We start from the raw sequence: 24,776 nt of genomic DNA on the forward strand, positions 1-24,776 counted from the left end.
AAACATTTGAAAAAGTCAAAAAGAAACTTTTACCCATGAAATTGTCAAAAATTTTAGAAAACAATATTTTCATTCGATAGCTTCATTAAAAGTGAAAAAATTATGAAAACAATAGAACCCATGATCCCTATAGCCTAGATGTCCTTAATTTAGCTCTCGACCTCCACACTACTATTAAAAAGAAGACTATTAAAATTGTAAAGTTTCTACAAATTCTGTGTGATCAGAATGAGATAATAACTTCTATGATGTTTGCTGAAGATGATCTTTGTGATTCAGACTTGTATGAAGTAATGTCAATAATATAAATATTATTCTGAAATGTTTTTGTCTCTGCAAGTATTCGTATAAGGCAGAATTGCTTAAAGGAGCAAACTATATTTCTTTGTGAGTCCTTTATCTACAATTCTACATATGACAACCAAAGGGCATGACCCTATCTAGGTCAGCCCTTAATAGTACTCCCATAATCAGCACCCAATGGAGAATATGATTTGTAAAGACATTAACTTAGTTAAGTTTTATCCTTAATAACCACTATCCCCAAAGAGACGCCGAAAATGCCTAAGAAGGAAGATATGCATATTTAATGCTAGATAAGATCTGTGTGATATCTACAATCAGATCAGCATGATAATCGAAGTTATAGTTTTAACACTCCCTCTTAACTTGATAATCATATTGAGAGATAACATATCTAGCAACATCAATTAAGAGGAATAAGCATAGATTAATACCCTATATCTATCTGAATCTTCTAAGCATGTGATATCATAGAACACATGATAGTAAGTCATTTTACCATCTTGTGATATGACTTATCACTTATACTAGCGATGACAGTATTGCATGGAATGCAACACACAGGATAAAATCCGAAGAATAATTAAATTCTTCATTTATCCGAGTTGTGACTCATAGATACTGGCAATCCTATATCACAATATAATCCTAAGTTAAGATCTACCAGAACATAGAATAAACTCTGGAGAATAATAAAATTCTTCCTTTATCCTATTTGTGACTCATAGGCATAACAATGTCTACATCACAATGTGTTCTTGAACTCATCTAGATGTGACAGTAGATCTCTACTGTTCAGCACATTATCTAAGAGATCGTCATCTCTCATAATGTCATTTATACAAGTGCTCATTATCTCAAAGATCGTCACCTCTTAGATAATGAATAAAAATGGTGGAGCCCATAACAGTCAATAGCCTGACAATAAAAATTATTTTAATAATAATTTAAAGAATACAAATGTATTACAGTTCAACCATACCAAGTCTTTTCCTAAAGTGATCTATCTTCACGAGAGAGAGAGGTTTCGTAAGAATATATGTTGTCTAATTTGTAATGCAAATGTATTTTAATTTTATAGTATTCCTATCTACCATATCTCTTACATGATGGTAAGAAATTTCAATATGCTTGGACCTGTCATGAAAAACTAGATTCACAAAAAGCTTGATGGAACTCTAATTATCACAATGAATAATTGTAGGATTCACGGCTTGACCAAATAGTCCCACAAGTAACTTTCTAAGCCAAACTGCCTCCCAAGAGGCTATTGCTATTGCAATGTATTCGGCTTATGTGGAACTTTGTGCTACTGATGATTGTTTTTTTCGTATCCATGATATCATCCTTGAGCCTACACTAAAACAACATCCTGAAGTGTTTTTCCTATCAATAACGCTTCCAGCCCAATCTGAGTCTATGTACCCATGAAGGTCCAATTCAACTTTCTCATACTTGAGCCCACGATTAAGAGTGCCTTGTAAGTATCTCATGATGAGTTTGACTGCAACTAGGTGAATCTCCTTTGGCTCACACATAAACTGACTTAAGGCATTAACAGCATAGCAAATATCAAGTCTTGTATTTACCAAGTACATAAGCGACACAATCATCTGTCTGTAAAGAGTAAAATCTATGGAAAGAGATTCTACTATTGCTTTGTTAAATTTATGTATATTAGTCTCCATGGGAGAAGACATAGGCTTGCAATTCCACATTCCAAATCTCTTCAAGATGTCTAACGTATACTATCCTTGATTAAGTATGATGTGGTCAGAATTCTGCCATACTTCCAATCCTAGGAAGTAATGAAGGAGTCCTAAATCTTTCATCTCAAATTCTCCGATTAGATCTTTCTTGCATTGATCTATGAGATGATCATCACTTGTTATTAGTAAATCATCAACATACAGTATCAAAATTACCATATCATCTTTATCCTTTTTATAATATAGATTTGGATCAGCTTCATTCTTGGAAAATCCTAAGCCGGTGAGATACTTATCAAGTCTTTCATACCAAGCCCTTGGAGCCTGTTTAAGCCCATAGAGAGCTTTCTTGAGCCTACAAACAAAACTTTTAGGGTTATGAGTTTCAAATCCTTCAAGTTGCTCCAAATATACCTCTTTTGTAATCTTTCCATTCAAAAATGTTGTTTTTACATTCATTTGATGTACTTTCCATCCCTTAGATGTTGCAATAGCAAGGACTACTCTTACAGAAGTGTATCTGGCAACAGGAGCAAAGGTTTCTTCATAATCAATCCCCTCTTTCTGAGAGATTCCCTTGGCTACGAATCTGGCTTTATATCTTTTAATGCTACCGTCAGCAGCATGCTTGTTTTAAATATCCATTTAGAAGAAACAACGGATTTTCCTTCAGGTCTTGGAACAATTTGCCAAACATCATTCTTCATAATGGATTGGTACACTTTCGTCATGGCATCCTTCCAAGCTGTATGTTTAATAGCATCTGAAACATTGGTTGGTTATGATTTAGACAAATCACTCATGTTTGTTGCATTACTAGAAAATCTTTTGGGTCTTTTGCTTTCTCTGAACGTTCCAAATGGTGCAGCAAAGTTTTGTTCTTCCTCTAATATCTTAATGGCCCAAAGTGGTCTTTTCTTTGAATTTTGAGTTTCTTCAAGATTGAGATTTTGAATTTCATCTTCAATTTCTTCAACGTTTTGCCTTTGACACTTAAATTCAGTATTTTCTTCAGAACTAGGTAAGGGAGAGAGATCTCCAGAACTTAGGGCCCTTTTGAATGCTAAATCTTCTTCAAATATTACATCCCTACTAAGTTCAATATTTTTCTGACCAAGTACGAAAATCCTATATGCTTTAGATGTTTCACTATACTCAATAAAAATGCCTTTCCTCCCAAAGGGTTCTAACTTAGTTCTCTTGTCTTTTGAAACATGTATATATACTAGGCACCCAAAAATCCTAAGATGACTTATATTAGGTTTAGCCTTAGTAAAGACTTCTTCAAGAGTTTTAACTCTAAAGTAGGAGTGAGGACTTCTCTTTTCAATATAGACAACAGTACAAGAGGCTTCTACCCAAAGATAATATTCTAAATTTTGATCAAATATCATAGCGCTTGCAACTTCTATAATTGTTCTATTCTTCCTTTTTGCTACCCCATTTTGTTATGAATTATAAAGAACGATATACTCCCTCTAATTCTTGTTTCTTTACAAAACTCTTTAAACAAATCTAAGATATATTCCCCTCTATTATTAGTCCTAAGAGTTTTAATTTTGTGTCCTGATAAGTTTTCAGTTAAGGTTTTGAATTCTTTAAATCTCTTAAGGATTTCTTTTGATTCTTTACATTTTAAGAAGTAAATCCAAGTTTTCCTAGAGAAGTCATCTATAAAAAGTATATAGTACCAGGATCCTCCAAGAGAAGGAACAGACATAGGTCCACATAAATCTGAGTGGATTAATTCCAAAACATTGTTAGTATTCCTAGTGCTATCATGAAATGCACTTTTGGTGTTCTTACCTAGAGCGCATCCTTTGCAAATGCTTGAGTGATCTTTATTCAGCTTAGGTAAACCAGTAACCATCTTCTCCATAGTCAATAAGGTTTTGAAATTTAGATGTTCTAACCTTTTGTGCCATATTGCATTTACATCAGCAGCCTCATGAATAAAGGCTTGAATAGGTTGAAAAGGTTTTTTATTTAGCTCATACAAGTATCCCTTTCTTCAACCAATCAACTTTGCTTTCTTAAATGAGGAGTTCTTAGGCCATGTCATTACTTTACCATCCATGAATGCAACATTATGTCCATCATCTTCAAGTGTTGTAACCGAGATTAGATTCTTTTTTATTCCTGGTACATAGAGTACTCCTTTGAGTTGTAGAGCACCACCCAACTTCAGTTTCAAGGTGCAATTCCCAATTCCTTTGATGGAATGAGTTGAATTATCACCAATGGTAACTTCGCCATGAACTTCTTCTGATATAGAGTCTAATGCTTCTTTGTATCCTATAATGTGTCGAGATGATCCACTATCAATCACCCATGCTTTGCTAGATACTTCATTTGATAGTGTAGAATACAATACACAATTCGCAGGATCATAGTTATCTTCTTTACTAGTAATGTTTGTACAGTTTACTTGCTGCTTTGTATTCTCAGGGCAATTAGATCTGTAGTATCCACATTTGACGCATTTGAAGCATTTTATTTTGGATAGATCTTTCTTAGGTTTGTCATTCTTTTCATTACCCTTCTTCTTCTTGAAGTGCTTCTTCTTACCTTTATAAGAATTTGTGTTGAAAACATGAAGTTCTTCATCTTTAGTTTTCAACTTTCCTCTTTTCTTAAGTTTTCTAGATTCCTCTTGAAGGCAATCTCCCTTAAGTCTATTGAAGTCAAGAAGATTGTCTCTAGCACTTACTCCTTGTGCGAATGTTTCCCATGAATCTGGTAACCCATCTATAGCCATAAGTGTTAGTTCCTTGTCTTAAATTATGGTCCCTATACTTGCAAGATCATCTCTTACACTAGCAACCCTTAGGAAGTACAAATTCATAGATTCTCCCTTTTTTATCTGTACATGATTTAGTTTCCTTTTTAGTGCAAGGGTTCTAGTTGCATTGTTAACCTCATATGCATTTAATAATACATTCATCATATCAAATGTTATTTGATGTTTCATTAGTATAGGTACTATTTCATTTTTCACTCCGTCTAATATGATCTGCATGGTTTTTCTATTTCCTTTACTCCAGATAGTTCTATTAGGTTCAACAAGAAGTTGCTTGGATGTTGAGTTAATGAACTGTTTCACATCATTGTCTTCAAGAACCTTCATGATTCTGAATTTTCAAGCAACAAAATGTTCTTTCCCATCAAACCTGCCCTCCGGACTGATTGTGCTTGCCATTGCAGATAGAAGGAAATTGCTAGATATTCAAAGTCTAATTGTCAATTTGTAGAGCCTAGGTTCAGCTACAAGAACTCTGATACCATGTAAAATTTCATCAAATACTATATGATCAGACTGAGATAATAACTTCTATGATGCTTGCTGAAGATGATCTTTGTGATTCAGACTTATATGAAGTAATGTCAATAATACAAATACTATTCTGAAATGTTTTTGTCTCTGCAAGTATTTGTATAAGGTAGAATTGCTTAAAGGAGCAGACTATATTTCTTTGTGTGTCCTTTATCTACAATTATACCTTATATATATATGACAACCAAAGGGCATGTCCCTTGAAGGGACATGGCCCTATCTAGGTCAGCCCTTAATAGTATTCCCATAATCGGCGATCAATGGAGAATATGATTTGTAAAGACATTAACTAACTTAGTTAAGTTTTATCCTTAATAATCACTATCCCCAAAGAGACGCCAATAATGCCTAAGAAGGAAGATATATATATTTAATGCTAGATAAGATCTATATAATCTGTACAATCAAATCAGCATGATTATCAAAGTTACAGTTTTAACAAAAATCATTTTGTGATGTGTTGAATGGAAAAACAATTGTTTTTCTTTCTTTATTTGATCCATAATTTTTTATTATAAAAAATTCTCCCCTTCAATGATATTTTTGGCAACTTCTAGTTTCCCAATTGCCCCAAATGATTGCATCAAGTTTACCCTTGTGATTTGCAAAGGTGTAGCATTGTTGCATCAATCATGATTCCAAGTAATGCTACTGAGATCAAAACAAACTTGTATGATTTCTAAAATCATTCTTGATTTGTCTGATGCATTATTCAGGTTCTTTTCTGTATTTTTAGCATCAAACTAAAAAAATATTGTTTGCTCCTGAATCTGGGTTTCAATTTTTACAATATGGTCTTGTTGGGTGGATATTTTGCAACTAACAGTTTTGTTAAAATCGAGTCGCAAAATAAGATGACCAGCCACAGCGTATGAGATAAAGTCTCTCCTACCTTAAAGAAAAGTCTTCCCCTTCTCACCGTTCCTTGGATCAACTCAAGATAAGCAAGAAATTGAGAGATTTTGTAAAAGGTGTTACCAATATTCTTTCCTTTTATTTTCAGGAAAGAATCCACTTACCCGCATAGCGAGTAATGGGCAAGATGAAATCTCTAACTACACTTCTATCTAATAGCTAGAAACGGTGATACTGATAAACCAACACCAACTCAAAAGCTGATTGGAAGTGTATCCGTTTGGCTTTAAGTCCTTTCTATCTAATTTATAAGAAATACCGCTACCCTTGGGACACAAAGACATCCAGACGTAGATGATCTCTATTCTATAACTTATTTTAGTTTTAATCTATTCTATAAGAAAAACCTCTACCATTGGGGCACAAAGACTTTCAAAAGTAGGGAAATTCTAACTATTTTTCGTGAATTTGAGATGGTAACACAAGCTACAGTCAAAGCTTCTAATCTATGTATTACAACAACCACTCCCAGTCAAAGCTTCGAAGATAATTACTTCTTAAGTCACTGTGCTCTATTATTGAACCCATAATAATAACATGAATTAAAGATAATAGGCACAAACCACAGTCAAAGCTTCTAATTTTCTCTATCACAATTGCTTTCGGTCAAAGCTTCAAATCCAATTGCTTCTTTTCTTCACTTTTCTCCCAAATTCATACTACAAAATCAAAGTTATGCTTGCACAAGTTTGGCAGAGCTTTCTTGCATACAACAAAAGATGGTTTTTAGAAGGCGCTCCTTTATATATAGACAAAGGAGTTGAGAAAAAAGTGGAGGAAAAAGTGAGAGCAAATCAACCAACAATGACCCGGTCAAACTAGGTGAGAGAAGTTATTGGATTACATGTCATAAGAATATGCAATTGAATTACATGTAATTACATATTTCCATGCAATTCATTCTTTCCAACTACAAACATGAAAACTAAAGAAGGAAGATGGAAGAGAGTTGAAACAATCCTAGGTCTTGTCCAGAAGAGCCTTGTACTTGGCAATGCTTGCGGGATCGGGGATTCTTGTATTTTGCACCACTACATCCTCTCTGATGAGTTTCTATCATTTGAAAACTTGATATGATCAATCATTTTCTCGTTCGAATTGTCGTGAATTCTCCTTTTTAGATTGGCGCATTTTGGAGTATCTAACTCTTTGAAAACCTTCTTGATGGTGTTCGCCTGTAAACTCAGAACAACTTTCCATTAGTACCTTTAACTCATTCTTTTTGTTTTTGTTTTTTTTGAAGTAAAGTGTTTGCCGCATTCCCACACGAACTCAGGTTTTCGAACAGCCATTGAGAAAATGAAGACCAAATGAATTATTGCATCTTGAGATTCGAAGCATGCCTCCTTTACTGGATGTCTTTATTCTTTGAAGAAGTTTTGACATATCTTGAAAAGTGCGTTGTAACATGAAGATGAAAACATCTTCCAATGAAATTGGATCCATGAAATTTTTGGAGTTTGAGTTACAATGATGACTCCATGAGGGATGAGTGTTCGAAGTATGGATTAGAAACACATATGATGGCTGGCAATGAACAAGAAAGATGGTGTATTTGGGCGAAAAGGGTCGAAATCAGACTCTCAAGGGTGGATTGCATGTAGGCAAAGATGGGTTTTTGTGGGTATGGCCAAGAATGTAAGTTGGAATGCATATGGATATGTGCAAATGGTGACTTTGGTGTTTAAAGAGTGACCTTCTACCAAATTTGGATTCTTCGGATGTAATTACATGTAAAGTGATTTACATGTAATAGTTGTTTTAAAGTGAACATGCAATTAGGTTTGGAGGATGGAAATGCATGTGAGTGGGAATGAAAGATGAGATTACATGTAAACATGGATGGAGAATGTGATTCAAAGTGCTTTGACATGTGATAATGAATATAGAGTGAAGTGATGCACTTGCATGAAAAGATGAAAAAGTGTAATGAAGTGAAATGATCTCACATTCTTGAGAAAGAACTTGCAACTTCTTCAAAAGAAGGAAAACAAAACAGCAAGCAAACAACCAACGAAACCAAACACAAAACAAACTAATACCTCTGGCCTTTGACTTGAACATGTCAAAGAAACAAGTTGCTCTCTTATGCAAATTCGAATTTGGAATTTGGGAAAATTCCAAACACTCAAAAATGGAAGTTCTCATCTAATTAAAAGAAAATTTGTAGTTTACATGGCGCATCTTTGGACAAATGTACAAGGATGAAGGAAAATATGCAATGAAATAGCAAGGGATTTGAAAAATTCAACTTACTTAGTGATCAAAGAGCAAAATGTGAAGGATGGATAGGGTTCAAAGAATGTTTCTCCTCCAATTTCGAATTTCCAACAACTCCCTTGACCTTTTCAAAACTTGCAAATGCAAAACGATATGCTCAAACACTTGGTCGTTTTTGCATGTAAAGGGCAAAATACAAGCCACAAAACCTTCAAAATGCAAAATGCTTTTGCATGGAATGTGTTCATGAGGTGATTTTAATAAAAACATGCCTTTTTGATGCAAAGACATTGATCATTTTTGAAGAAATAAGGCAAAAACATGATTTTTAAATGCCAAAACAAGCTCCCAAATGCAAAAATGTGCCCTTGCTGTTGGTTTGTTTGAGCTGGAAATGCATTTTTATGGCCTCCAAATGCAAAAACGTGAGCTAAAAATGAAGATTTCTGGGTCGTTTTTTATTTTAAAAAGCCCTATTTTTGCCAAAACACAACACATTTTTGCCTTAGAAATGCAAAAACATGTTCCTTAAATGTGTTTGCATACATTAAAATGCAGAAACGTGCATTTCCAATGCAAAAACATGGTTAAAAATCCAGACTTTTTAGCATTTTTTGCAAAACGTGGCCAAAAAATGGATATGTTTGAACTTTGAAGTGTTTTTGACTTAGGAATGCAAAAATGTGTTCCTCAAATGCATTTGCATGTGTTAGAATGCAAAATTGGGGTCTATGGATGCATTTACATGTTTAAAATGTATTCATATGATGGCGGGAAATGCAAATCGCACTCTCAAGGAGAGTTTGCACATTTTAAAATGCATGTATATAGTGGTAACAAGCAAATCACACTCTCGAGGAGAGTTTGCATATTTTAAAATGCATGTATATGGAAGTAGGAGGCAAATCGCACTCTCAATGCCTCATCGCATGTTTTAAAATGCATATAAGTGTAAAACAATACAAATCGAAATCTTGGACCCTCATTGCATATTTTAAAACTTGCAACATGAGCAAACAATGCAAATCACACTCTTGGAGCCTCATTACATATTTCACTTTAACATGTAAATGGTCATTTCCATGCACGTCACACTCTTGGAGGACCATTAAATATTTTTAAAACTTAGCTTTTATTTATCCAAGTACATAAAAATGACTTTCTAGTGCAAATCGCACTCTCGGGATGCAATTGCATGTAAAGTGAATTACATGTAAGCGAGGTTTTTCATGCAAAGTGGACTCTGGGAAGTCCATTACATGTATTTCTAGTGCAAATCGCACTCTTGGAGACCCTTTGCATGTAAATATGTAAATGTATTTGAAAGTTGCATTTGCACAACTTAAGTGATCAATTAAGCACATGTTTAATTGATTTTTGAGGAAATATCACTTAATTGGGTCAAAAATAATATTTACACTATATAGTTTAATATATCATGAGCAAATATCATTCAAAAAGTAATATTAACTTAGATGTTTTGAATTAAAACATAAAGCAACTTAAAAATAAATCAAACTATATAGTTAATAAAGTCACTTAAGTGAAAAATTTAAAAAGCAACTCAACATTAAAATATAACATAAAGTGCTCTATAGTCACTTAAGTGATAAAGTAACTTAAAAACATAACATAAAATGAATTTATGTTATATTTTTCAAATAGTGAATGTCAACTTTTAAATATAACATGATATTTTAAATTATGCAATTGCATATGGAGAGTCCACCTTTTAGGCACTAAAATGGTCATATCTTTTGACTACCAAGCCCGATTAAGCCCTAAAATATATTGAATCGAAGGGAAAACTGAAAGAAAGCGATTGAACAAAACCAAAAGACCAAAAGCAAACAAACACACATTCAAAAATGAGAAAAAGGACGTTGAAGGCTTCAAAAATCAAGCATAGGCTTAATTTATTTTTTTTTTAAAAACACTTGACAAAAGCCTTCATTAAAAGGATTCATTATACCAATTAGGGCTGATTGATTGATCAATGTTAGCTAACTAAATAATGAACTAATCTCATAGAGGTGAAACTAAGTTGAAAAATTTTTGTACTATTACCTACATTTTGTGGTGACAAAATGTAGGACAACAAGTCTAAAATTATTCATACATCCTTTCAAAGGAATTCTCACAATTGACACAAACTCATAGGTGATATGGAGCCATATGTTTTCATAACAAATGGCATTCTCAGCCACAAACATCACTTGTTCAAGTATTATGTGGAAGAAGCTCTTGTAGCTCAAGCACAGAACATACATTGGTTGCAATCTTCCCGAATTCAACTCGCTTTTAGGCACATTTGTTTTCCAAATAAATAAAGCGTGATGATGTCAGCCAACGGCAAGATGCACAACAAAATGCAAGCAAGCTATCATAGAAATTAAATCCTTTATTATGGGGACATTACTATCACAAGATAGCAACTGCTTGAGCATAGTTTAGATGTTTCTCCAGCTAATTATTTCTATGGATTGTGTTCTCCTGCATTTTGTCACCACAAAATATAGGTAACAATACGAAAGTTTTTCAACATAGTTTCGTTTTTAAGTTTTAGTTCGCTATTTAATTGGTTAGCATTGATCAATAAATCAGTTCCAATTGATATAATGAATGCTTTTACTAAATGTTGCCGTCAAGTCTTTCGTTTTTCTGTTTGTCGAGCCTATGCTTGATTTTTAAGGCCTTTAAAGTCATTTTTCTCATTTTTTAGTGTGTTTGTTGCCTTTGGTTTTGCTCAAGTCATTGCTTTCGATTTTCCCTTCTATTTGGTATATCTTAAAGCTTAATCAGAGTTGGCAATCAAAACATATGACCATTTTAGTGCCCAAAAAGTGGACTTTTTTGATGCAACCACACAAATTTAAAATATCATATTATATTTTTAAGTTGACATTCACTTTAAAAATATAACATAAATTCACTTTATGTTATGTTTTTAAATTACTTTATCATTTTGATTTTTCACTTAAAGTAACTATAGAGCACTTTATGTCATATTTTTAACTTGAGTTACTTTTTAATTTTTCACTTAAGTGACTATATTAATTATATAGTTTGAATTAATTTTTTATTTTTAAATCAAATGCTCTAGTAAATATTACTTATAAAATGATATTTGCACATTATATTTTAAATATGATAGTGTAAATGTTTTTTATTAGATAAACAAGTTTTATAGGGACCCTGAAACCCAAGAGTTAAAACATAAACAAGGCTAATAATAAGCGTTAAAAGCCCAGCCAAAAAAAGAACAAGTCTAAAGGCTGATAATAAGCACTAAGCCCAGCCGAATCCACAAAGGCCAAAGGAAAGGCCAAACAGTTATATTAAAAAACAAAACAAGCAAAAGCCTGGACAAAAAGCCAAACAAAAAGGAATAGCTAGAACCAAAGAAAAGGGCTAATCCTCGTTTTTTCTTTCGAGCTCCTGCATGACCTGGGCAGCCTCGTAGGCCATCTGGTTCTCCTCGGCCTCCTATTGATGAGTCTTGTGTACATCCTGATCCAGACTAGTGTAAGTGATACCCGTGGCAGTTTCATCATCAAATTTGGCTTTTCCCATGTCTTTTCCTCCCTCATCCCCCTGCATACCTCTATCTTTAAGTCAATTAGTTAATGACAAAATGTTGTCATTAATCGAGTTGAGCAATGAGATCATCTGGCTCGACAAATTGTGATTGTAATTTTCCAAGTTGTGGATCCTCCTTTTCGCCAGGCTAATTCTATCATCCTAGTTTGTCCCCTTCTCAAGACTCGTTAAATTCCTAGCTCCTTCCATTTGACCCACCTTCTCCTTGACCTCCTCCAGCTCATGAAAAAGCCACTTGATTGGCCTGAAATGGTCAATCATTTTGTTGCGTGCGTTGTTCAAAAGGTTCATCCCAGTTTCCCTAGCATTATCAGAGATTGCCACAATCACAGGGTTAATTAGCTCTTCAAGCCGCGGCTCCTCTGGTTGTCCACCAGAATCTGAGGATTCATCACTGCTCTGAAAATACCCATTTCGTTGTCCTCACATTAAAATTCCTCTAGGCTTTCCTCCTGTCTTTGGCTAGCATTTCCTCCCCCCCCCCCCCTCCTCATCTCCAATACTGTCCTTTATCTGCTCATCTAGATGGGCTTGAGGATAGACAGGGGAGAGAGGCAGCGTAGATATATCTGGTTTCCGCTGTGACCTCTCATCCTCTATTCCCACTCGCTTGCATTTCTTCCCCCCCTGGTCTTCCTTTTTTTTCCTCCTGCTTCTCCTTATCCTCATCTTCAGTCTCCATGTCCTCCTCTTCATCACTGTAGTCCGTCTCCTCATTCCCAAGCTTCTTCTGACCATGACCCCTACGGCTTTTTTTGCTAGGGGTAATGGGAGACGGCGACTTCTTATCATGAGGCATAACATTTTTACCCAAGAAAGTTAACCCCCTTCCTAAGAGCTAATGCTCTAAATTTCATCCGAGTCAAAGGAGTAGCTTGAGCTTCCGTTTTCCTCTTTCCTAGCCTGTGAGGGGATGTTACTTATCATCTGAGCCTTAAAGTGATCATAGATAAGCAATAATAGCCCCTCATGCAGAGCGGGGTTAGCAATGGGCTTCTTTTTGAAGCTAGACACTGCCTTGCTCATGGAAGTCAACAAATAGAAAGGAAAAGAAACTTTACTGTCATGCCGAAAATGATTCAAAAGAACGAAATGGTGGGTGCGAACACGAGCAAACCTAGGGTCAAGATTAATGTACTCGATGACAACGCGCAGAACATACCTCCATAGTTTCATTATGGAATCCAGATCATAGAACATATCACTCTTTTTCAAGGCATTGAGCTCCTTAGTGTTGTCCACGAAGTCCTTCACTACATTGGCTGAGAGCTTTTTGTCCCTAAAGAACTTAAAACCCTCCATCGGAATCTCAGTAATCGCCGAAATCACCTCCTCCATTATCAGAAATGAAACCCCATTCACCTTGACTCAACCGTCCTTCCACAAGCTGACCTGATAGTGTAAATGTTATTTATGACACATTTAAGTAATATTTCATCAAAAATTAAATTGACCTGTGCTTAATTCATTAGTCAAGTTGTGCAAAACGTGTCTACAAGCACATTTTATCAAAAATATGCAATTGCACCCAAAAGATGCGATTTTGAATGGAAATGCATGTAAGTGCATAAAAAACATGCAAATGCTTAATGCAAAAACATGCAATCACACCAAAAAGGTGAGACATGCATATTGCAAAAATATGCAAAGACACCAAAAAGGAGTGTTTAAACTTGCATGCACATTTTTAAAACATGTAATGACACCCAAAAGGTGTGTTTTGCCTTATGGAGGTCATTTTTGAAAATTTTAGAATGTGTAATGGCACCAAAAAGGTGTGTTTTGCTTATAACATATGCATTTGCATCCCAAAAACCCGTTTTTGAAGATTAAAGGGAAAAAAACTTGATGTTTTTCTCCTCCAAGAACACATTTTTCATCAAAAATGCTTAGATCTGCCCATATAATGACTTGAAATTCATCACAAGATGAGCATTTTTTAGTTTTAATGCATATGTATGCATTTGGGGGACATGATTTTGCATATTCAAGACAAAAATGACTCAAATACATGCATTTTTTAGCCACGCTTTTGCTAAAAATGCCCAAATTTAGGGCTTTTTTTAACACATTTTGGCTCGAATATAAGTTGTTTTGAGTTTTAAGTCCATATATATCCTATTAAAGAACACGTTTTTGCCTTAAGATGTCAAAATGCTTCATTTCATGCCTTCTATGAATCATGGTTTTGCTAAAACCGCCCAAAAATTTGGGTTTTTCATTCACTTTTTTGCATTTTGGAGCCTCATTTGTTAATTTGGGGCCCATGTATATGCACTTGGGAAAGTCGTTTTTGCACTCACAAGTCAAAAATGATCAATTTATACACATTTGTGACCCAAGCTTTTGCAAAAACGACCCAAATTTTTGCATAAAAATGGGACATTTTTGTTAAAAACACTCAAAAAAAGACATTTCCAGACCATACGTTTGGATCAATAGAGGTCGTTTTTTAGTTTTAATACATGCTATTGCCTTTGGAGACCACATTTTTGGCATTCTCATGTCAAATTCGACCCTTCATTGCTCATTAATATTTATTCAATGCAAGTAACCGGATTTGGAGGAGAATTAGTCTTCAAAGTCTATGATTCTTGCTATTTTGGCTCTTTAATCTCCAAGTAAGTGCACTTTTTCAAACTTGCTCATTTTATTGCTTGAGGATCCGGATTTGGAGGAGAATTGGTCTTCAAAGTCTATGATTCTTGCTATTTTGGCTCTTTAATCTCCAAGTAAGTGCACTTTTTCAAACTTGCTCATCAATTCATGATTATCTTGTTATTTCCATGCAAATTTTAGCTTGAAGTTGCACATTTGTCCATATATATGTGCCATGAAAAGTGCATTTTTCTTTAAAAATGATGAAAATTCTAATTTTCACTCTTTTGGTCTTTTCTCAAACTTCAATTTCAAATTTGCACATACAAATAACTTGTTTGTCAACATCTTTGAGTTTAAGACCAAAAGTATGTGTTCATTTTGTGCTTGTTTTCGTTGTTTGCTTGCTTGTTTTTTTATTTTTCCTCTTTTGGAAGAAATTGCAAGTTCTTTCCCAAGAACTTGAGCACGTTTCATTTCACTTCACCTTTCACCATTTCATGCAAGTGTATCATTTCATTCCACCTCCATCATTACATATCATAACGCTTCGCATCTCACTCTTCGCATGCGATTACATGTATTTCCATCCATCATCTGCACGTACATATAATCTCATTCTCCATTCCCACTTTCACGCATCTCACTCTCCGCACCCAATCGCATGTCATGATTACATGAAAATTCCTTTACATGTAATTGTGTCTTGAGAACCCGTTTTAGACAAAAAGTTACTTTTAAAGACTCAAAAAATGTCATCTGCATGCATTCCCATGTACTTGGACTTCACCTTTCCTCAAAGATATCTATAAGAGCTTACTTTGCCTCATTTTCTTATCATCACAAAGCACATTGCATCCATTCCTTTCATATGCAATTACACTTCTACATGCCATTACATGTAATATCATCCTTTTCCCATATACATTTACATGCCATCCATCTTCCTAAGTCCCATTTTAGCCCTTCACATGTACTTTGCATATCACATCCAATTCATTGTATATATTCCATGAGTATCTAATCAATACTCTAAATATATTGTTCCTCAGAGATCCATTTTGCCAATAATCTCATGGAGTCAAAATCCATATCTTCCAATGATGGATTCAATCTCATTGAAACTTTCATATTGCAGCAAGTCAAGATATGCTAGAATTCTACAAAGAATGAAGACATGCTTTGATTCTCAAGAAGCAGTAATTCATTTGATATTCATTTTCCCAATGGTTGTCCGAGAACCTAAGTTCGTGTGGGAATGCGCCAAGCACTTTGCTTCAAAAAAAAAAAAAGTTATAAGTGTTGGTGGAAAGTTGTTCCGAGTTCACATCCAAACATCATCGAAAAGGTCTGCAAAGTGTCAAAGACTCCATAATGTGCAAATCTACAAAGGAGAATTCATGACAACTAGAATGTGAAAAAGCTATGATTACATCAATTTTTCAAATGACAACGAACAATTCATCAAAGAGAGTCAGAGGCTATCAAAAGATGCAACACCATGGTTATCAAGATGAATGCAGTAGCACAAAATACAGGAACTTCCAATCCTATGATCATCTCAGATAGCATCGCCAAGTACAAGGCCCTTCAAAACAATCCCTAGGATTATTTCCTTCTCTTCTGTCTTCTTTCTTCTTCTTTCATGTTTGAAGTTGGAAAGGAAGTATTGCATGAAATGGTGTAATTACATGCAATACGACTTACGTGTGTAATGACATGTAATCCAATAATTTCTCTTGTTAGCTAGACTAGGTCAAAGTTGGTTGAGTTGCTCCCACTTTTTCCTCCATCTTTTTCTCAACTCCTTTGCCTATATAAAGAGTGCCCCCTCATTATAAAAATTATCTTTTTTCGTATGCAAGAAAACTCTATCAAACTTGTGCAAGCATAAGTTTGATTGTAGCGTACGAATTTGGGAGAAAAGTGAATGAAAGAAGCAATAGGATTCGAAGCTTTCACTGGAAGCAATTGTGATAGAGCAAATTAGAAGCTTTGACTATAATTTGTGCCTATTGTCTTTGATTCATGTTATTATTGTGTCTTCAATAATAAGAAAGCAATCAGAGTTAGAGCTTTGACTAGGAGCGATTGCGATGATACATAAACTAGAAGCTTTGACTGTAGCTTGTATTACCATCTCAAATTCATCAAAAATAGTTAGAATTCCCTTGCTTCTGGAAGTCTCTGCACCCCAATGGTATAGGCTTTTCTTATAGAATAGATTAAAATAGGACCTAGAGCCAAACTGGTACGCTTTCAGTTGACCTTACAATTAGTGTTAGTTTTTTGGTATCATTATTTACAACTTTAGATAGAAGTGTAGTTTGAGATTTCATCTTGCCCATTAATTGCTCCACGGGTAAGTAGATTCTTTTCTTGAAACCTAGGAGGAAAGAATATTGATTAACACTCCTTACAAAATCTCTCAACTTCTTGCTTACCTTGAATTGATCCAAGGAGAGACTTTGTCTCACACGCTGTGGCTGGTCATCCTATTTTGCAACTGGATTTTACCCAAAATTCTCAGTTGCAAAATACCCACCAAATAGATTGCACAAAATAAAGTAGTGTGGAGGGAATCGATAAAGGAAAACAAGATAAAGTGAAATTTAACTAGGCACATATATGTATATGTATGCGTGTGTATAGAATTATAAATAATATTGTCCTGCATTTTGTCACCACAAAATGTAGGTAACGGTACGAAACTTTTTCAATTGAGTTTTGCATTCCTTTGAGATAATTCACTATTTAAATGGCCAAGATTGATCAACCAATCATTCCCAATTCATATAATTAATCATTTTACTGAAGGCTATCGTCAAGTCCTTTCCATTTTTTCAATTTGTTAGCCTATACTTGATTTTTGAGGCCTTCAAAGTCCCTTTTTGCATTTTTGAGTGTTTTCTTAGATTGTTTGTCTTTTTGTTTCCTTTAATCTCTTGCTTTCAATTTTCTCTTAGATTCAATATCTCTTGGGGCTCAATCGGAGTTATCAGTCAAAAGATATAAAGGTTTAAGCACCTAAAAAATGGGTTTTCCAAGTTCAATTGTATATTTACAATATTGACCTTATATTGTAATGTTGAGTTGCAATTTTAGAAAAATATAACTTAAATGACTTTATGTTATGTTTTTAAGTTACTTTATCATTTTAGACTTATCACTTAAGTGATTTAAGTCATTATAGTGCACTTTAAGCATAGTTACACCACCCTAGGCAACGGGGAGATGACGGAACAGGGGGACAAGTTTACGGGACGGGGGGACAAAGGTGCCTTAATTTGGGGACGGTGGGGGGACGGCGAGGGGATGGTGGCGTATGGCACTTTAAATGCTAGTTATGAAAAGATGTATTGAAATATAAGATATAAAAATGTAAAAGAGTAAATACTTGAACATTGGATTGGATTGGAACATCGAACATTGAACATAAATAGTCGAATCAGCAAATAGTCAACATTGGGACGTCCCCCATCCTCGGTGGAGGTGGCGAAATCTAGTGGCGTCGCTGGTGACGGGGGGACAGAGTCCCCAATGCAGCCAAATCCCTGGGACGTGGAGCAAAAAGGGGGGAGTCCCCATGTTGCTATGACTTTAAGTTATAATTTAATACTGAGTTGCTTTTAATTTTTCCCTTTAAGTGACTTTATGGACTTTATACTCTAATTTAATGTTGAGATTTACTTTAATATTTTATTTTAAAACAATTAAGTGAAATGTTACTTTTGAACATATTTGCACATAATACATAAATTATATAGTGTAAATATGATATTTCACCCCTTTAAGTGATATTTGCTCAATAAATCAATTAAACATGTGTTAAAAAGAAAACTTAGGTGATGCAACTTCACTACATGTTCTTTTTTTAAATGAATTACATGTAAATGCATCTAGGGAACCCGATTTCGGCTTGGATATGTAAATGCATTGCATAGTTAAACCATGTAATCACTCCAAGAAAACCTGATTTTGGCTTGGAGTTGGAGTTTTGGTCAAAATGCATGCAAGTGCATAACATGCAAATTCAAGGTATAAAAACGTGACATGAAATTGGCCCTTCTAAACCTGATTTTGGTCTATAGCTAGATTATATGCATTTTCCTTTTACATTTTAAACTTGTATTTGATCTTTTTATTCCTGATTTTGCATTTGCATCTAAAAGCGTCAAATGTAATGGCATGTAGAGAGTGTGATTTTAGCTTCCAAGTCAAATGCATGCATTTGTATTGACCATTTTTTTCATGCATTTGAGCTGGGAGAGTGCGATTTCACTCTATATGCAAGTGTATCACATGTGAAAGGGCTTGGAGACCCCGTTTTTACTGGTGGAGTGGAAACACCCAAATGCATGCATTGTAAATGCATATTTAAAACATGCTAACACCTTCCAAGAACCCGATTTACCTTGAGGGAATGTGTTTTCACCAAAAACGTTGCATGTATTTACTCCAATAGTGTTAGAATATATAGTCCATCAATATAACTGAGAGGGGGGAGTGAATCAATTATCCAACTAATATCACAATTAACAACCTTATTAAACTTTAACCATATGAGTAATATAATCATAAACCACAAGAAGATACTCATATACAATAACACGAGATATGTTAACTAGGGAAACCCTTGATCAGAGAGAAAACCCTGGTGGGGATGGTACCCACAAGATGATGTACTAATATAAATATTCTTTGTTAGAGGATGGACCCTGTTAGGAATCTATAACAACATTCAGTACATATCAGTCCCTATTAGGAGACTCTGAATCATGTTAGAAGATTCCAACCTTGTTAGGAGTTGTGGAAGACAGCTGGACCCACTGCCCAAACAGCTTCAAGATTAAGACCAATGAACCCACTATCCAAATTATCTTTGTCTTATTCCTTGTAGAATAATAGAAATGAATAGTACTTTCTTCCTCTGTCCTGTCAACCGGACCTCTGCTCCTTTTGATCTTGTAACCAAATTACAAAACTTGCATCCAATAATCCCTTGGATGGCTTACTCGCATTCAGTAAACACTCTACTCCTTTTCGCACTTTGCACTTCATGCAATATTGGATACATATTATAAACAAGGAAAACATCTTTCCTTTATACCATATCTTCAAAATAATTCCTTGAGTCGGCCTTGAGGATTTCCCAATTAATTATAATAAGATATTTAATTAATTACAATTACAATAGCACTGTCGGCTCACAGTCTATACAAAACTTCACACGTACGATACTAGGGCTTGCACATCTGCTGACATAATCATCAGACTGTCCTCTATCACTGTCTGACTGCGCATCTCTTTATTACATCTCTGATGAAAGATATTATACAAACATCAAAAACTACTTTCCAAGCATTCTATCTTTGTATTGCTCTTTGTAAATTAGGTGCAACTTTCGTACATCTTTCCCATTCGTGCTACGCATTGAACCATGTCATCAGGACACTAGACCAAACATGTCCATGGTCACACATTACCAGACAAGCAAAACCTTGTCCGTACAACTATGATCTCTCTCTGTTACTCTATCAGTCTTCATAGACTTACTGCTATGTTGACATCAATCACAAACACAGTCATAAATGCAACATGTCAATACTCTCCAATGCTTAGGATACTCCCGCAATGTAGTATCATCAACATTCATGCTAAAAATCTCCCCCTTTGGCATTTATGGCAACATAGATGAAAAACATCTAAGTTCCAAAAATACCAAATAGTACTCTGTTGTTGTTGTTGTTGTACTCATCTTCTCAAATACTCTTCATTGATGAAATCCAAAATCCTCAGGGACACTCATTTGTTCTTCTTTAAGATCGGCAACAGTACTCGCAATACATATCTCCCCCATTGGGACATTCCTCCTTTCCATGAATCTTTCTAAATCTCTCTAATAAAGTAGAGATTTCTCTCCCATTCATACTTTTCTTATGCATTCTCTCCCCCATTCAACTAGAGGGTATTTTTCATGTACATATCTCCCCCATTGACATCAATGACAAAGTCCTCCTTATGTCAATTTACTACTCCAACTCTTCAACCAACACAAGTGTCCAAACTTCAAAGACACTATTCAAGACCAAATACCAAGAGTCCTCAATGACCTGGCTCATCACAAATACTCCCTCATATGGGAAGCATCAACATTCAGTCCAATCCAACAATAATGCTTTGTACCACTGGACTGATGCACTTACTGCATCATCTACTCAGAAGTAGGCAGGGGCATAACCCCAAGCATACCTCTCAAGTACTCAAATGTATCTTTAGGTAAGGGCTTCATAAATATGTCTAGAATCTTATCTTTAGTACTCACATACTCTAATCTGATCTCCTTTTCTGTTGTTTTTTCTCTCAACACATGATACTTAATACACATATGCTTAGTCTTAGAATGCAATACAGGATTCTTAGACATACTCACTGTACTTGTGTTATCACAGTAAATAAAAATAGGTTCTGCAAACTCAATTTTGATATCCTTCAGCATATGTTTCCTCTGCATCACTTGACTACAGTTATTAGCTGCTACAACATACTCTGCCTCAGTTGTACTCTAAGAAATACAATCTTGGTTCTTGCTCAGCCAAGAAACCGATCTTCCTCCAAGGAAAAATGCTCCACCACCGGTGCTCTTTCTGTCATCCATATTGCCTGCCCAATCCGCATCAATATATGCACATATAGTGAAATCACTCGATCTATCATACCAAATTCCATAGTCAAATGTTCCTTTCAAATATTTGAATATCCCTTTTATTGTTGCATAATGATACTCCTTGGAATCAGCTTGAAATCTAGCTACAATCCCAACTGCATTTGCTATATCTGGTCTGGTGTGAGTCAGATATTGCAAACCTCCAATCATGGATCTGTACTTCTACTCAACTATAGGTGTCATCTTTGCTAGATAAGTTGTGACTAGTTATCATAGGTGTACCACTAGGCTTACAACTTTTTAATCCAACTCTCTTCAACAAGTCTTTCAACTACTTAGCTTGTGAAATGAAAACACCATCACCATTCTGCACAATCTGCAATCCTAGGAAAAACTTCATTTCTCCTATCATGCTCATTTCAAACTCATTCTTCATTTCTTCAGCAAACTTATCACTTGCTTCATCATTACCTCCAAATATGATGTCATCAACAAATATTACTATTATCAGCAAAAATTCTCAATTTTTTTCAAATACAAGTTACTATCCATCATACCTTCAACAAATCCAAGCTTTGTCAAATAGTTGTCCAACCTTGCATACCAAGTTCTGGGTGCTTGCTTCAGACCATATAGAGTTGTCTTTAGTTTGCATACTATGTATTTGTCTTCTGTCAGAGGAAAACCTTCGAGCTTCTCAATATATACTTCTTCAAGTTCTCCATTCAGCAAGGATGATTTAACATCCATCTGATATACCTTGAACTTCTTATTCGCTACATAAGCCAAGAACATTCTTACTGCTTCCATTCTGGCTACAGGTGCATATGTCTCCTCATAGTCTATGCCTTCGTGCTGTGAATATCCCTTGCATACAAGTCTAGCCTTGTTCCTCACAACTTCGCCTTGTTCATTCATCTTGTTTTTGAATACCCATTTCGTTCCTATCACATTCTTATCTTTAGGTCTAGGAACCAACTCCCGTGTTTCATTATTCACAATCTGATCTAATACTTCCTTCATTGCTTGAATCCAATGATCATCTTTACATGCTTCATCTGCACTCTTAGGTTCAACTTGAGAAATCAAACATATCTCTTCATTAACTCTGTTTCTTGTCATCAAACCTTTGTCTTTGCTTCCAATTATCTACTCTGGAGGGTGATTCTTTGTCAGATTCCTGTTAGGGGTAGGAGATAACATCTCAACTCTTATCTCATTTCTAGGTTCAGATCTCTACTCTCGTCTTTGCTCAACTAATAACACATCATTCTGCAGATCATTGTTAGTCTCAAAGAAAACTTTTGCATTATGTCTAACAAATCCAAAATTATCTTCTTCATCTAAATTATAATCTAACATCTTTTCCTTAGATCCAAACTTTTCATTAATCTTTACATTTGTGCACTCAACTATTGTCTTAGTTCTATGATTAAAACATCTATATGTCTTGCTTTTCAATGAATAGCCAAGAAACATACCTTCATCACTTCTTGGATCAAACTTGCCAACATCATCATCTCTCTTAATATAACACTTGCTTCCAAATATTTTGAAATACTTAAATGATGGTGAATGACCAAACCATAGTTCATAAGGTGTCTTACTCATACCTTTTTTGATCTGCACTCTTTTCATAGTATACATTGTTGTATTGACTACTTCTCTCCAAAATGTCTTGAATACATCATTCCCGAACAACATCATTCTTGCTGCCTCTGCTACTGATCTATTTCTTCTTTCTACAATCTCATTCTGTTCAGGTGTCCTACGTGAAGATAGTTGTCTTTTGATTCCATTCTCTTCACAAAATATGTTAAACTCTCTAGAGGTGATTTCTCATCCTCCATCTGATTTCAAACATTTTATCTTAACACAAGATTCATTCTCAACTCTATTCTTAAATATCTTAAACTTCTCAAAAGCTTCAAACTTCTCTTTAAGAAATGCCACCCATATCATTCTAGTGAAATCATCAACGAAAATAATGAAATACCTTTTCCCATAGAATCTTCTTGTTCTGGAGGGACCACTCAAATCTGTGTGAACAATCTTCAGGTTCTCTATGGTAGTGAACTTCTTGTTGGGAAAAGATACCTTCTTCTGCCTAGCCAAAATACATTCTTTGCAAACCACATTAGTGGGCTTAATTATCTTAGGCAGATCTCTGACTACAAACGTGCTACTAACCTTTACAATATTATCAAAGTTTATATGACAAAATCTCCTATGCCATAACCAACCATTATAAACTTTAGCAACCAAACAAGTCATTTCAGTGGGATTCAACTGAAATACATTACCTCTGGACCTAGTTCCAGTTCGAATCATCTTACCATCCTTATCCTTGATAGTGCAAGTCTTTTCTGTGAATTGCAATCGATACCCTTTGTCTGGACTCCGCCAACAGTCCAACACTCAACAAATTATGCTTCAATGCATCAACAAAGTAAACATCGTCAGTGTTAGTTCTTCCATCTAAACTTTAAAGTAATGGATCCAATCCCTATAATATGACAAGCTACATTGTTACCAACTTTAGCAATACCTCCATCATAGTTTTTGAATTTAACAAACTTATTCATATCACCAATCACGTGATATGAACAACCACTATCTATTATCCAATCATATTTTTTTTCAACTTGGGAAACTAGAGCCTTTTCTTCTCTTATTTCTCTATCAAGATCATCTTCCTTAATAGCTACAAATCCTAACTTATCATCACTTTCACTCTGACCTTTTTCATCAGATTCCTCATCTTCATTAGCATACAAACAATTTCTATCTCTTCTAGGCTTAAACTTTCCTTTATACTTTTTCTCTCTTTTAGGACATTTAGATGCATAATGACCAAACTCATTACATGTCCAATATTTAAAGATATTCCTACCATCTTTTTCCCTTCTCACAAGAAGTGTTATACCTTCCCCAATCTTCTTGTCTTCATCAGATCTAGTTCTGCTGGTACCAGCAAAATCTTCATGTGTGCTTGCTCTTCTAGACAAGCTTGGCCGAACATTCAAAGCACTGAATGTTGTCTCAACTCATGTCAATTCTCCTAATTGCCTCATATCTACTTCTGTTGCTTCCAATCTTCCAAGCAACGTTTCCCTGGTAAACTCCTTAGTGGAGGGCATTAGTAGCTGAATCATCTGAGCAACTTGTTTGAATGGTGGTGCAAAGTTTTCAAGATCTTCCACACAACCTCATCTTCTTCCTTGGTTGAACCATGTGACTTCATTCCTGCAACAATTCCTGATATCCTACCAATATAATTTCTTACAAATTCATCTCCTATCATTTTAGCATCTTGAAATGCACATATCCAATTATGTAATCTTACTCTCTTTGTATGTGTATCACCTTCAAAAATAGATTATAATGCACATCCAATTCTACAATCTTACTCTCTTTGTATGTGTATAAC

General features: G+C 35.0%; 1 protein-coding gene across 6 annotated transcripts in view; it reads right to left on the reverse strand.

The window, feature by feature from the left end:
• Nucleotides 1-24,776, reverse strand: part of LOC149542861 (eukaryotic initiation factor 3 gamma subunit family protein) — a 236,684-nt gene that overhangs the window by 141,475 nt on the left and 70,433 nt on the right. The gene's annotated exons all lie outside the window — the stretch shown is intronic.

Source organism: Cupressus sempervirens, chromosome 8 (assembly GCF_028749045.1).
Source record: "Cupressus sempervirens isolate cs-2001-9-10 chromosome 8, ASM2874904v1, whole genome shotgun sequence".
NCBI lineage: Eukaryota > Viridiplantae > Streptophyta > Pinopsida > Cupressales > Cupressaceae > Cupressus > Cupressus sempervirens.